This window comes from Choloepus didactylus, chromosome X, assembly GCF_015220235.1.
Source record: "Choloepus didactylus isolate mChoDid1 chromosome X, mChoDid1.pri, whole genome shotgun sequence".
In the NCBI taxonomy this organism is placed as follows: Eukaryota; Metazoa; Chordata; class Mammalia; order Pilosa; family Megalonychidae; genus Choloepus; species Choloepus didactylus.
The window spans coordinates 125716323-125730780 of NC_051334.1; the positions used below are offsets into that span (position 1 = coordinate 125716323).

The 14458-nt window shown below is 37.7% G+C and overlaps 2 protein-coding genes across 3 annotated transcripts in view; one reads left to right on the forward strand and one right to left on the reverse strand.

The window, feature by feature from the left end:
* The window catches only part of NUP62CL (nucleoporin 62 C-terminal like), a 119951-nt gene extending 114025 nt beyond the window's left edge, over nucleotides 1-5926 (reverse strand). For both annotated transcript variants that reach the window (XM_037822414.1, XM_037822413.1), the window contains exon 1: nucleotides 5764-5926. The gene's annotated coding sequence lies outside the window, so the exon portion shown is untranslated. The remainder of the gene's footprint in view (nucleotides 1-5763) is intronic.
* A 152-nt stretch (nucleotides 5927-6078) lies between these two features.
* DNAAF6 (dynein axonemal assembly factor 6) overlaps nucleotides 6079-14458 on the forward strand; it is a 69707-nt gene continuing 61327 nt past the window's right edge. The window contains exon 1 of the mRNA XM_037822008.1: nucleotides 6079-6175. The gene's annotated coding sequence lies outside the window, so the exon portion shown is untranslated. The remainder of the gene's footprint in view (nucleotides 6176-14458) is intronic.

A 14458-nucleotide genomic window follows, 5' to 3' on the forward strand; every position in this document is an offset into this window, starting at 1 on the left:
ATTTATTTTACTGAATATATCAGACATCTACATATAGATCTAGCTCATATATTTTCACAGATGTGCAATATTCTACTACATGTATATTCCATAATTTGTTTAACCTTTCCTCTATTGCTCACCTACAACTGCTTCCAAGTGTTTGCTATTCCAAACAATGCATATCTATGCTTGGAAAACGGTGCTAGGATATCTGTAGGACAGAATCCTTGAAGCAGGGACTGCTGGTCTTAGGGGATGAGGACTTAATTTTTTGACATAACACCAAACTAAACTCCAACAAGGATTCTTCCAACTTATTGTCACATCATACCCTTTCACGTATGAATACTTCATTCCCCACACCTCACCAAATGTAAATGTTTTCTATCTTTCATTTTTACCAATTTGTTATGTGAAAAATGATCACACTTGCATTTATTGGTGAAATTGAGCATCTTTTCATGTGTTTATTTGCCATTTGTGCTAGTTTCCCTAAGAAATGCTTGTTCATAGCCCTTGTTCATTTTCTCAGTAAGAGTTCTTTATACATTATGCACATTAGCCATCTGCTAATATGTGTTGCAAACATTTTCTTCCAGTCTGGGATTTAAATATTTTCCCCACACAGAAATTCAACATTTAGCATAGTCAATTCTGTTAATAAATTCGTTTATGGCTTTTTTTTTCAGTCATACTTGCAACATCTTTTCTGTCTCCAAATCATAAAAATATTTATTTAAGTTTTCTTACATACTTTTACAGTTTAAAGTTACATCCTTGATCCATCTGAAATTCATGTCTATGTAAACGTAGGGCTCTAATCTATTTCTAAAAGGATAGCCAGTTGTCCCGATACTACTTAATCGAATAATCTCTATTCTTCTTCCACTGAAATGCCACCTTTATCATACTTTAAATTCCCATAAATACACCTTGATCTGTTTCTACACTCTCTATTCTGCTCTACTGATCTCCTAGACTCTTCCTACACCAGTTCCTCACTGCTTCAAATAGATTTATTGTACACGTTAATGTCTGATTTGACAAGTCCTGGGGGGGGGGGGATGTTGAAGATAATGTGGTGTTAATAATTTCACTTTTTAGTTTATACACTTTGGTATTGGTATTGTTTGACTTATTTTTTCAGTGAGCATGCATTACTTTTAAAATAAAAAATAATTTTTAAATTGAAGTAACCACAATTCACAATTTTACAAGGTCTTAACTTGCAATTGCCACAACTACTGAGACATACCATTATTAATGTCTCACTAGGATTACAATATAGACAGGTGTGCTGTTCTGAATGTATTATGTCCCCCAGAAAAAGCCATATTCTTTGATGCAATCTTGTGGGGCAGACATATTAGTGGGGATTAAGTTGGAATGTTTGGATTAGGTTGTTTGCATGGAAATGTGCCCCACCCAACTGTAGATGATAACTCTGATGAGATATTTCCATGGAGGTGTGGCCCCACCCATTCAGGGTGGGCCTTGATCAGTGGAGCCATATAAATGGGCTGACAAACAGAAGGAACTCAGTGCAGCTGCAGCTATGAGTGATGTTTTGAAGAGGAGCTACAGCCAAGAGGGACACTTTGAAGAAAGCACAGGAGCTGCAGATGAGAGACAGTTTGAAGATGGCCGTTGGAAGTAGACTCTTGCTCCAGAGAAGCTAAGCGAGGACAAATACCTCAAGTGCAACTAAGAGTGACATTTTTGAGGAACTGCAGCCTAGAAAGGAGCATCCTGGGAGAAAGCCATTTTGAAACCAGAACTTTGGAACAGATGCCAGCTGTGTGCCTTCCAAGCTAATAGAAGTTTTCCGGACACCATTGACCATCCTCCAGGTGAAGGTACCTGATTGCTGATGTGTTACCTTGGACACTTTATGGCTGGCCTTAAGACTGTAACTGTGTAACCAAATAAACCCCCTTTTATAAAAGCTAATCCATCTCTGGTGTTTTGCATTCTTGCAGCATTAGCAAACTAGAACAACAGGCTACAGATATGCTGATCTGTCACCCTATCCCTCTCTCTCCCACTCAAGAATCCTAAGTACTATTCTAAGTGCTTTATATTTTAACTCATTGAATCCTCATAATAAGTCTAGGAATTAAATACTATCATTGTCCCCACTTAACAGATGGGAAACTGGCACAGAAAGGTTAAGTAACCTGACCAAGTTTCTCATACCTTGTAAATGTTGGAACTGGGATTTGAACACTGAAGGTGGAAGTATATATTTGCATGATCACTTTGGAGAGCAATTTGACAATATTTAGTAACACTGAAAAAGGACACATACACTTTGATCCAGTGATTCCACTTCTAGGTATACACTCCAAAGAAATCCACACACATGCACAAATGTGTCATGGTACATGGAAGTAAAATGCTCTGAACAATCTAAATGCCCAACAACAACAGTGGAATGGTATGGTCATACAATGGAATAATATATAGCAATAAAAAACAGCCAACTTAATCTAAATTTATCAATAAGGATATATCTCAAAAACAATATTGATCAAAAAAAGTTTCAGAAGAGTAAGTACAGTATACCATTTATGTAAATGTTAAAGACACGACATATTACAAATCATTTACGGTCATCTACATTTGAGTGTACTTGTATGAACACAGATTGGAAAAATATACACCAACTTCAGAGGAGTAATTATCTCTGGGATGGGGAGGAAATTGAAACCAGGAAGGAGTACAAAGAGGTATCTGTAATGTTTTAGTTCTTGAATGAACAGTACCTAAAGAAAATATGGCAAAATAATAATAATTGTTAAATCTTTGGTGGGTACATAGAAATGGCACATAATATTCTTTGTACTTTTGGTTGAAATATTTCATAATTTTAAAAAGAGGGACTTTCATGTTTTAGAATGAAAGAAAATATTGGTGCTTTGAAAAGGGAGACATGCTAATATAGACCAATTATAGCCTTTATTCTTCCTGTCACCTAAATTGGCTCCTTTATACGATTCTTTAAATTACAAATTAATATGCATACAATCTTTGGAAAAGATATGCATAAAGAAAGCTAATCAGTGTGAGTGTTATTGTGGCAGTTGAATCTACTATGATTTATCTATTTTTTTAAAGTAAATAATTTTGAAAATGTCTATACTTAGTAAAAAAAAAATACATTCAACATAACTCATATGTGTAAAGGACACCACAGTTGATCACTGCTGCTCTAGCACATACAAACCTAGATAGTCAAATATACACATTCTAGTGGGACAAAAACTCACAGCTCAGGTCCAGATCTCTGGCCTTCCCCTTAGGCTTCCTCCTGAACTTAGTGTCATCAAAGGCAAAAGTTATATAAATGATTTTAAATAACCAAGACTTCACAATGTTATTTCTAACATGAGATTAAGTGGAAATAAATTTTCTGTTGTTGGTTAGTTAGGCTAAGTAAATTAAGGCCATCTCACTAGATGATGATGAAAAATATGAAGATTATTACAATATAGAAAACAAAATTCTCCCAACAGTCTTAAATAAAAAGAACAAAAAAATTGCATAAAGGATTACAATTATATAAAAATATGGCTATATAGGGATAAAGATAGGAAGGCAACAGAAATATTAGTTATAGTCATAGAATTGAAATTTCTCATCTTTAATTTCCTTTAATGCTATTTTAATAAATTATTTATCCAATGCTTTCAAATAATCAACCTATATTTTTCATTATGAAAAAGTTTCAAATCCACAGAAACTTTTGGGTGTATTTTTTATCTTTTACATCTCTTAAGTTTCATTACTTTATAACCAAACTAGCAGTCAAAACCCAGAAATTGAGTTGCCTCTGTTTCTGGGATAGGCAAATCAGGGAACCTCTTTTCCTATTTCAAGTTCTGACCAGCTGAGACATAGAGGACAGCTATTAAGGCAGAATGGACAAGATTAGACTTAAGTGAGTTCTAGTCTCCTCTGCCACCTACTCACTCAGAATGACTATGGACAAGTCAGTCATTGAGCCTTGTGTCCCTCAGCCCTATGTTTCCATATTTATGAGTTTGCCTTGGATGCCAAGTGCTGGAAGATTCATTTCAGATCGTGGTCCATGCCCTACCTCCTAACTTCTGAAAACCTGGAGAAAACAGTGCTTAGCACTGGATACTGTCTTGCCAGGGCCTGACCAGCTTTGAAGAGGCAATTCTATCTCTAAAAACATGTAACACTTGCTCTTCAAGAAGAGAACTAAATTTATTGAATACCTGGGCATCTGGCACTATACCAAACACATCATATATATATGCTATATCAACACACCTTCCTGGGTCCCACCACAGACCCACAATCAATTTCCAGAGTGAGCCAGGGAAATCTGCATTAATAATAATAATAATAATCATAATAAAACTCCTCAAATGATTCCTAAGCACACTCAAGTTCGAAAACCAAAGGTCTAAGACCAATATTTTTCATACTGCAAAAGACAATACATTAGTGGGTTGTGATATACATTTAAAAAATATATAATAGAAAGTGTCAGAGTGCATTGCATGTATAAAGCATTGTTTCTGAGAAACAGTTGTCAGTTATATATGTGTATGTCCACTAGGTCATAATATGAAATTTACTTCTTACCATGAGTCACAGCCAAAAGGTCTTGAAAAACACTGACTGGGCCCTGCAGTCTTAGAATAAAGTGCAATAAGGGAGAATAGAAACAAAAAAGCAAGGAAAAAAAAGGAGATGACATAAAAACACATACAAAACCTTAAGATTCTTCTTAAGCTCCACAAGTATCTACAGAAATAACATAGCACAAGACATAACTCTGATAATCCATAGTAATAACAGCATCAGAGTATACAGAATTTGGCCAAAAAGTCAACGACTTTATTTTAGCCAATAACTTAAATATTCTATCCCCATTTTTTAAACCGTGGATAATAACAAGAAGAATGGACAAACTACTCCAGTTTCACTATCCCCTTCTCCAGATGGGGTAGAAGCTAAGAAAAGAAAAGGAAAACGTGGTAGTAGAAATAAGGTAAGCTGTTTAGCTAATTCAAAATCAAATTCTAATCCCTGGATAACCGAAAGTAACCATCCATTAAAACCATGCTGTCTCAAAACTCAAACACTGTATGGGGGACCCTAATATCCACCTTAGCTTATCAGTCCTGAATACTCCAAATATTTATTACGCCATCTCTTTTTTTCACCTTTGTTTAAAACCAAACCATGGATTTCACGAGAAATTAGGATGACAACTATACCTCTACGTAAAGTGAAGACACCCAGATTCCCAAGCTGTGGCAAGCGGGCTGCGCGCCTGCGTTTCTCCACTCCAAGGCGGGAAAAGCAGGGTACTCAATCCCGCGATCTTCCCGGGAATGGAAGCAAAGAGTAGCTCTAGCCGGTGCCCCACACGAGCGGCGTGGCGGACGCGTGGGTGCATTCCCTGGTGCTTCGGAGGCAGGAGGCTAGCAGACAGCACAGAGTAATAAACCCAATCGCACCCCCTTTACCCCGCCCACACACGCGCGCGCGCGCACACACACACACGCACACGTTGACGGAACCACATGTGTCTCTTTGGGGGTTTGGGGAGCGCGGGTGGAGAATTGGTAAGACAGCCTGTCATCCTCTCCCATCCCACACCGCCTCCGGCCACTGACCCTACCCTTAAACCTCAGCCGCTCCGGATGGGACAGAGATAGAGTCCTTAGATCTGGAATTCTCATGCGGGAAAAGCATAAGTGACAGCGAAGCCTGCTGACGACCGGACAAACGAAAATTTACCTCAGTGGCAGCCGCCGCCGCCGCTCGCTCTCCCAGCCCCAAAGTAAATAGGCAGGCCTCCAAGACTGCGTAGCCGCCAGAGAGGCAGACCCCGGCCTAGGCGAGCCGGAAAAAACCGGCTTCCTCAGTGGGCAGGTTCCCGCTGGAGTGACGCTAACTCAAATCGAGGCTTAAATGGGGTCGACCTAGTTAATCGGAAAAGGCGGCTATTGACCCTACTGGAACGCGCTTGGATTGGTTAATCCTGGTGTTGTTTCAAAGGAGAGACTCCTATGATTGGCCAGGAAAGTCAAGCGGGAACCCGGAGGTGGGGGAGGTAGTGGGACAAAGTTGTTACTAAGGCAACAGAGGGACGCAGAGCCTTCCGCAGTCTATTTTCGGAGCCTAGCGAGCGACTTGAAAACTGACCAAGGTGAGGAAACCTGAACCTCAGGAGAGGGAAAGACGGGGTCCTTAGATGCCGTGACAATAAAGAAACTAGGGGGAACTCGAGATACTTAAGACTCGGAGTAATACCCATAAAAGCCACAAGTTGCAGTGAGAAGAGATCCGGTCCCTATCTACCCTTGTCCTAGAAACTAGAAGCACACTTGTTAGTTCTTTCCCTCCCATTGAAAATCACTAATTTGAGGGTGAAAACTATGTTTCCTTTCAGCTAGATATGGGTGCTCCAAGTTGGAGCAACCATTGTACCTTCTGTTTTACATATGCAGGCATGATTTATCCTGAACCAGCATACCTTGGTTGGGATATATTTTTTAGAGGGAATAACACTGTTCAGACTGAAAAAATTGGACCATGCCACTTACTACATAAACAATGTCCTGTGTGCCAGAATGTGAACGCTGAGGTGCAAGGGCTCCAAGGGCTTTGATCATATCCGTTGAAGAGTGGGAAGCAGTCAGATCCGCACTTATTGGGCCTGAGAGAAGTGTACAAAGACTTCTTGTACCTACAAAGTAGGTACCTGTTATTCACCAAGGACTGACTGGGAGAGTAAGTATTATATGCGGTTTGACTATAACTTTCAAAAAATTTAAAAAAAAAAAAAAAAAAAACTGTGTCAAAATGAAATCTGAGGGGACAGAACAAGAGCTTGACCAGAGAGGTAGGAGTTATTTATCCTAAAAGCTTCCTGTGGAGATAAGGATTTAGAACAGAGGCTGTTTCCTGACGAAATGAGGAAAACGAACCTGTTGACTTGGGGAAGAAAATTTCAGAGGACTGAAAGAAAACTTGCCGCCTCAATCCTTTTTATGTGGAGGTGGAATATGAGACTAAAAGAAATGGAGAAAAATAATTGACAGGTGTATTAAGTTTGGCTGAAATGTTGTACTATACAGCATTTGATAACTCTGGATGTGTTCTCTAGAAACTAAGGGTTTGCCTTTCCATATAAAATCTCACATTTCAAAAGATACTGGGATGTTAGCTACTCCTTATGAATAAATGACTAAAATGAATAATGGACAGAGGAAATATTAAATCAAAAGAGACACATTTCTTGACCTTTAGGTTTATGAAAGATTCCAGTTACTTTCAAAATCCATCTTCCTTTAAATATACTTTAAATTTGTAATGAAAACTCTTGAGTTCCCATAGTTACTTACAACTTGGTACATTTGGGGTGGTGTTAGTTGTGTTTTAATAGCTTTATTGATTTATAATTCACATACTACATAGTTTAACCATTTATGTGTACAATTTTAGTATATTTACAGATATATGCAACCATCACTACAGTCAATTTTAGAACATTTTCATCGCCTCAATAAGAAACCCTTTAGCTATCATGCCCCCTACCCCTGTTCCCTCACCTCCAAGCCTAAGTAACAAGTAATCTACTTTCTGCCTCTAAAGTCTCCCCTATTCTGAACTTTCACAGAGTGGAATTATATAATATGTGGTCTTTTGTGACTGGCTTCTTTCACATAACATAATTTCTTTGAGGTACATCAATGTTGCAGCAGGTATCAGTACTATATTTCTTTTTATGGGTGAATACTATTCCATTGTATAGATATACTACATTTGTTCACCCACAGTTCCTTTGACAGACATTTGGGTTGTTTCCACATTTTGGCCCTTAGGAATAATGAATTCTGCTATAAACAAGTTACTGCATGGACATAAGTTCTCTTGGGTTTATACCTAGGAGTGGAATTGCTATGTCTTATGGTAACTCTTAATGGTTTAATAGTTTCCCAAACCACATGGACCAGTTTACATTTCCACCAAGAATGTATTGATTTCTCCACATTCTTGTCAACACTGTTGTTATCTGACTTTAATTTTAGCCATCCTAGTGGGTGTGAAGTGATATCATATTGTATCTTAAATTTGCATTTCCCTGATGGCTAGTGATGTTGGCATCTTTTCATGTACTTATTGGCCATTTGTATATCTCCTTTGGAGAAATGCCCGTTCAGATCCGTTTCCTATTTTTAAATTGGGTTATTTAACTTTTTATTATTGAGTTGTAATGGATCTTCATATATTCTACATATGTTACTTATTAGATATGAGTTTTGCAAATATTTTCTCCCATCTTGTGGGTTGTCTTCACTTTTTTGATGATGTCCTTTGAGGCAGAAAAGTTTTTAAACTTGATCAATTCCAACCTACCTATTTTTTTTTTTTTGCTCACGTGTTTGGAGTCATATCTAAGTATCCTTTGCCAAATCCAAGATCATGATGATTCACCCCTGATTTCTTCTAAGCGTTTTATCATTTTTATTGTTACATTTAGGTCTTTGATCCATTTTGACTTAATTTTTATATATGGTCTGAGGTGAGGTTCCAAATTCATTCTTTTGCATATGGCTATGCGGTTGTACCAGCACCATATATTGAAAAGACTATTGACTGACTATTCTTTCTCCCATTGAATGGTCTTGGCACGCTTGTCAAAAATCAACTGACTATAAATATATGGGCTTATTTCTGGATTCTTGGTTCTATTCCATTGATCTATATGTCTATCCTTGTACCAATACCACACTGTCTTGGTTACAGTTTCTTTGTAGTAGGTTTTGAAATCGAGAAGAGTGCATACTCCTATTCTTTTACAGGATTTTTTATTGGCTATTCTGGGTCCCCTGCAATTTCACTTGAATTTTAGAATCAGTTTGCTTGTTTGTACATAGATGTCATCTGGGATTCTGATTGGAACTGCATTAAATCTATAGATCACTTTGGGGAGTATTGTCATCTTAATGTTAAGTCTGCTGATCCGTGAACATCAGATGTTTTTCCAATTATTTAGATCTTTAATTTTTCTCAACAATGTTTTGTAGTTTTCAGAAGGTAAGTTTGGAACCTCTTTTAAGTTTATTCCTAAGTATTCATTATTTTTGATGCTATTATGAATAGAATGATTTCCTTAATTTTGTATTCAGATTGTTCACTGCAAGTGTATAGATTTTTGTATATTGATGCTGTAGCTTGTAACTTTGCTGAACTTCTTTATTGGTAACAGTAGTCTTTTTAGCTGGATTCCTTGGGATTTTCTATACACAAAGTTATGCCATCTACAAATAGAGATAGTTTTACTTCTTTCCAGTCTGTATGCCTTTTATTTCTTTTCCCTGCCTAATTTTCTGGGCTATAATCTCCAGTTCAATGTTAAACAGAAGTGGTGAGAACTGACATCATTATCTTGTTCTTGATCTTAGGAGAAAAGCATCCAGTTTTTCACCATTAAGTATGAGGTTAGCTGTGGGATTTTCATAGATGCCCTTTATCTGGTTGAGGAAGTTCCATTCTATTCGTAGTTTAAGTGTTCTTATAAAAGGGTGTTTGATTTTGTCAAATACTTTTTATGCACCATTTGAGAAGAACATGTGAACTTTGTTTTCTATTCCATTAATATGATATTTTACATTAATTGATTTCTGGATGTTAAATCCACCTTGCATTCCTGGGATAAATCCCACTCGACTCAGGTGTATAATTTCTTTCCCTTTTTTCCCTTTATTAGAGAAGGTGTGGGTTTACAGAAAAATCATGCATAAAATACAGGATTCCCATATATAATCCCATAATCCTGTATATAATTTCTTTTCTGTGGTACAACATTCAGTTTGCTAATATTTTGTTGAGGATCTTTTGTGTCCATATTTATAAGAGATACTCTTTTGCAGTTTTCCTTCTTTGTGATGTCTTTGTCTGGTTTTGGTGTCAGGTAATACTGACCCCATAGAATGAGTTAACAAGTGTTCCCTCTTCTAATTTTTTATAAGAGTATGTGAATTAGTCAGTATTAATTTTAAAGAATTAATCAGTATCAATTACTTTAAAGAATTAAAGTATTAATTCTTTAAAGGTTTGGCAGAGTTCACCAATGAGGTTATCTGTGCCTGGGCTTTTTTGTGTGTTGGTAGTGTTTTCATTACTAGTTCAATCCCTTCAGTTGTTATAGGTCTACTCAAATTGTCTATTTCTTTTTTAAAAAAAAAATTTTTTTAATTAGAGAAGCTGTAGGTTTACAGAAAAATCATGTAAAAATGAAGATTTACCATATACCACCCCATTATTAACACTTTGCATTAGTGTGATACCTTTGTTAAAATTGATGAAAGAATATTATAATTGTAATATTAATGATTGTCCATAGTTTACATTGGAGTGTATTTTTTCCAGTTTAACACCCTATTATTTACCACCTTGCTTTAGTGTGGCACATTTGTTATGATTCATAAAAGAACATTTTTATAATTGCATTAACTATAGTCTATCATTTACAATAGCCTTCACTGTGGTGTATAGTACTAAGTTTTATTGTTTAATGTTTATACTAATGACATATATGATCTAAAGTTCCCCTTGTAACAAAAACTTCACATTTACAATTCAGTGATGTTAATTACACTCACAATGTTGTGCTACCGCTATCACCATCCATTTCCAAAATTTCACAATCAACCCAAATAGAAATTCTGTACAAATTAAGCATTAACTCCCCATTTCCTACCCCCATCCCAGCTCCTGGTAACCTGCATTCTAGATTCTAACTCTATGAGTTTCCTTATTCCAATTATTTCATATCACTGAGATATTAAATATTTGTCCTATTGTGTCTGGCTTATTTCATTCTACATAATCGCCTCAGGATTCATCCATGTTGTCCATGTTGTCATGTAAAGCAGAACTTCATTCCTTTTGAATGCTGAACAATATTCTATTGTATGCATATACCACATTTTGTTTATCCATTCATTGGTTGATGAACACTTGGGTTGCTTCCATCTTTTGGCAATTGTGAATAACGCTGCTCTGAACATTGGTGTGCAAATATCTGAGTTCCTGCTTTCAATTCTTTTAGGTATATACCTAGTAGAGGGATTGCCAGATCTTATGGTAATTCTATAATTAGCTTTTTGAAGAACTGCCAAACTGCCTTCTACAGGGGCTGCACCATTTTACAGTCACACCAGAAATGAATGGGTGTTCCTATTTCTCCACATCCTCTCCAACACTTGTTCTTCTCTGCTTTTTTTTTAATAGTAGCCATTCCAGTGGGAGTGAAATGACATCTCATTTTGGTTTTGATTTGCATTTCCCTAATAGCTAGTGATGTTGAGCATCTTTTCATGTGCTTTTTAGCCATTCATATAACCTATTTGGAGAAATGTCTATTCAAGTATTTTGCCCTTATTATTAAACCCTTATTGGATGTGTGGTTTCCAACTATTTTCTCCCATTGAGTAGGTTGCCTTTTCACTTTCTTGACAAAGTGTTTTGAAGCACAAAAGTTTTTAATTTTGAGGAGGTCCCATTTATCTATTCTTTCTTTCATTGCTTGTGTTTAGGTATAAAGTCTAAGAAACCATTGCCTAACACAAGATCCTGAAGATGCTTCCCTACATTTTCTTCTAGGAGTTTTATACTCATAATTCTTATATTTAGGTCTATGATCCATTTGGAGTTAATTTTTGTATATGGTGTGAGATAGGGGTCCTCCTTCATTCTTTTGAATATGGATAACAGGTTCTCCTAGCACCATTTCTTAAAGAGGCTATTCTTTCCCAATTGAGGAGATATGGCAGCCTTGTCAAAAATCAATTGGCCAGAGGACCTAAGATGGCGGCATAGAGAGGAGTGGAAGACTGTTAATCCCCCCCGGAACAATTCATAAATGACCAAAAAACTAGTAAATAACCTGGAATAACTGCAGGGAGACAAACGTGACTGTCCACTCATCATCCACCAACCTGAATTGGGAGGAATGCCCGAGATCACAGCATAAAATCTGTAAGTAAAACTGCGGACCTGTGCTGAGAGGCAAGAGCCAAGAGCCCCTCCCTCATGGAAGCCTCACGGTGCTAGAGAGCAGAACTCTCTCAGCCCAGCTCCAACTGGGGTTTTAATGTTAACTGCTCAATACAGACAGTGAATCCTCAACAAGCAGACAGGTTTTTGGTGACAACTGACCTTGGGAGAGTCAGGGGACATATCTGTCTCAGGACAGGGAGCCCAGAGGATTGGGTGCTATCTCTGGCTGATGGATGAACCTGGGAGCTTTTCTGTCCCTTTCTCTCTCTGTGGAGAAAACCTCAACCATTTTCAGCCTGTAGCACTTTGCAGTAAAGACAGCCTCAGCCATTTTAAAATCAAAACACTTTGATCAGCAGAGTCAGAGAAACAAAGAGCTTATTGATATTCAGATGACCTCTCTGGAGGGGGCACAGCTTCCCAAGAGGAAAAGGAGGGGCCCAGCTCTACTGCCTGCCTTTCCGGAACCAGACCCCAAAGCCTGGGGGAGGAGAGCCACAGGCCACACCCTCTTACAGCAGCCAGTGACAGGCTGACAGGTGCACCTGCGAGGCAGAAAAGCACAGGTGTGTCAGTCCTCTAAGAAAAACCAGCAGGGAAACCAGATACTGAATATATCCTCCTTCTGTGACCTGAGCCTGTTCTTGTCTGGGAAAACCTGAGTGGGGTGGCCTAGGTGGTCAGATGCCTAGACAACAGAAAACTACAACCTACACTAAGAAAAACAAACCTATGGCCCAGTCAAAGGAACAAATGTACACTTCAACTGAGATACAGGAATTTAAACAACTAATGCTAAATCAATTCAAAAAGTTTAGAGAATATTTTGCAAAAGAGATAGAGGCTATAAAGAAAACACTGGGCATACATAAGGCAGAAATCGAAAGTTCAGGAAAACAACTAGTAGAATCTATGGAAATGAAAGGCCCAACACAAGAGATGAAAGACACAATGGAAGCATACAACAGCAGATCTCAAGCAGCAGAAGAAAACACTCAAGAACTAGAGAACAAAACAGCTGAAAGCCTACACGCAAAGGAGCAGATGGAGAAAAGAATGAAAAAATATGAGCAACATCTCTGGGAATTTAAGGATGAAACAATGTACAAGAATGTACATATCATTGGTGTCCCAGAAGGAGAGGAGAAGGGAAAAGGGGCAGAGGCAATAATAGAGGAAATAATCAATGAAAATTTCCCATCTCTTATGAAAGACATAAAATTACAGATCCAAGAAGCGCAGCATACTCCAAACAGAATAGATCTGAATAGGCCTACGCCAAGACACTTAATAATCAGATTATCAAATGTCAAAGACAAAGAGAGAATCCTGAAAGCAGCAGGAGAAAAGCAATCCATCACATACAAAGGAAGCTTCATAAGACTATGTGCGGATCTCTCAGCAGAAACCATGGAGGCGAGAAGAAGTGGTGTGATATATTTAAGATACTGAAAGAGAAAAACTGCCAACCAAGAATCTTATATCCAGCAAAGCTGTCCTTCAAATATGAGGGAGAACTCAAAATATTTTCCAACAAATAGACAATGAGAGACTTTGTGAACAAGACACCCGCCCTACAGGAACTACTAAAGGGAGCACTACAGAGTGATAGGAGAAGACAGGAGTGCATGGTTTGGAACACAGTTTTGGGAGATGGTAGCACAGAAATGTAAGTACACTGAACAAAGATAACTATGAATATGGTTGAGAGAGGAAGGTGGGGAGCATGTGAGACACCAGAAGAAAGGAGGAAAGATAAAGACTGGGACTGTGTAACTTGGTGAAATCTAGAGTATTCAACAATTGTGATAAAATGTACAAATATGTTCTTTTATGACGGAGAACAAGCAAATGTCAACCTTGCAAGGTGTTAAAAATGGGGAGGCATTGGGGGAGGGATGCAATCTACATAAACTACAGACTGTAACTAACAGAATCATTGTATTATGCTTCCTTTAATGTAACAAAGGCGACATACCAAGGTAAATGCAGATAAGAGGGGGGGATAGGGGAGGCATGTTAGACACTTGACATTGGTGGTGTTGTCTGACTCTTTACTCTACTTTGATTTAAGGTTACTTTTCCTTTTGCTACTTCCTAGCTGTCATTTTTTTTCCTCTTTCTTTTGCCTCTCTACCTTCTTTGACTCTCCCTCCTGCCTTGTGGAAGAAATGTAGATGCCCTTATATAGATAGTGGTGAAGGTGGTGAACCCATAAATATGTGACCGTACAGAGAACCATCGATTTTTTACTTAGGATGGAATGTATGGGGTGTGAACAAAACCATCTTAAAAAAAAAAAAATGGGTTGATGACAAAACCTCAAGGTCAATATACTGAGTGAAATAAGCCAGACACATAAGGACAAATATTGTAGGGTCTCACTGATAAGAACTAATTATAATGTGTAAACTCATAGACA